Here is a 1,113-nt window from a genome sequence, read left to right as displayed (position 1 = left end):
AGGGACAGGCTCCAGGGTCCCAGACTTTGTTCCTTCTCTTAAGATATACTTAACATCCCACAACCTTCATGTTATTCCATGGCTGCTTATACCTGAACAGAATAGCCAAATTCAAGGTTAAAAATGCAGTTGGCTTTCCAATCTCCTTAATGTTTTGAAGGCCAAGCATCAGGATGCAAGTTTGTCTCACGTGGATGTATGTAGACCACTTCGTATCTTTCCAAAGTCATCCTTTAAAATCATGAGAAGCTGAAAATGTTCAGTGATAACTCTATGAAAATATAACTGAAAAAAGAAACGACCTCTAACACATTATGGGAAATGGATTGTATTATTAAGTGCCTCACTTTTGAAGGGAAACATGATGCTTTGTAAATTTCTCTAGGCTCTGTTTCTGTTAAAAACTGATTTCTTTCCACTTGTTTTCAAACTGGTAATTCCTGGCTCCATAATAATTTCTCCAAGAGGCAATGAACATATTTTCTAATCTGGATTCACTTTCTTCATCCTTATGTTTCATTAAAACAAGTGTAATATACCAGTCCTAGGGGTAGAGGTATTTGTAGTGGAACAAAACCTTCTCCCACCTCAAAGGGCAGTGAAGACTGCAGTGGTGGCTGGGACTCAGGTACAAAGCAAGGCATGTGAAATGCTTTAGCAAGAGGTAGTGTCACTCATCTGCATTTCTTCATGGCTGGAAAACATGATCACAGCCGACTTTAAGCTCAACCATTGCAGGGTTGCTTTTGTTCTTAAACTCTCTTTTCCATTTTTCTCACCTAACGAGATTTAAAATATCCAACTCACTGGGTCATAGTTAGAATTAAGAGAGAGAATGTACGTAAAAGCACTTTGTAATCTGTAACTCAAATCTAAAGTATGGAGAGGATAAGAGTTTTCCATGATGCCTAAGGTGTTTGGAAGTTTTTGTTTGATTTTGTTAAAAGTTTTAACCTCAGATGATCATAGTTTTCAAAATTATATACCTGGTCTTCTTGGATAAGTTTAATGTCAATAATTCAGCTCATATTTTTATTGCTGGAATGTATTTGTACAATAACTCAGTAAGAAATGCTAGTTAATGATGGGAAGAAAACAGATTTCTTAATCTAC

At 36.4% G+C, this 1,113-nt stretch overlaps 1 protein-coding gene across 1 annotated transcript in view; it reads left to right on the top strand.

Annotated features, from left to right (window-relative positions):
* MYOM1 (myomesin 1) overlaps positions 1–1,113 on the top strand; it is a gene marked incomplete at its 5' end in the record, with an annotated part of 106,301 nt that overhangs the window by 100,724 nt on the left and 4,464 nt on the right. The gene's annotated exons all lie outside the window — the stretch shown is intronic.

Source organism: Galeopterus variegatus, unplaced genomic scaffold (genome assembly GCF_000696425.1).
Source record: "Galeopterus variegatus unplaced genomic scaffold, G_variegatus-3.0.2 Scaffold471, whole genome shotgun sequence".
NCBI classification, from domain to species: Eukaryota; Metazoa; Chordata; class Mammalia; order Dermoptera; family Cynocephalidae; genus Galeopterus; species Galeopterus variegatus.
This window is presented reverse-complemented; position numbering and strand designations above follow the sequence as displayed.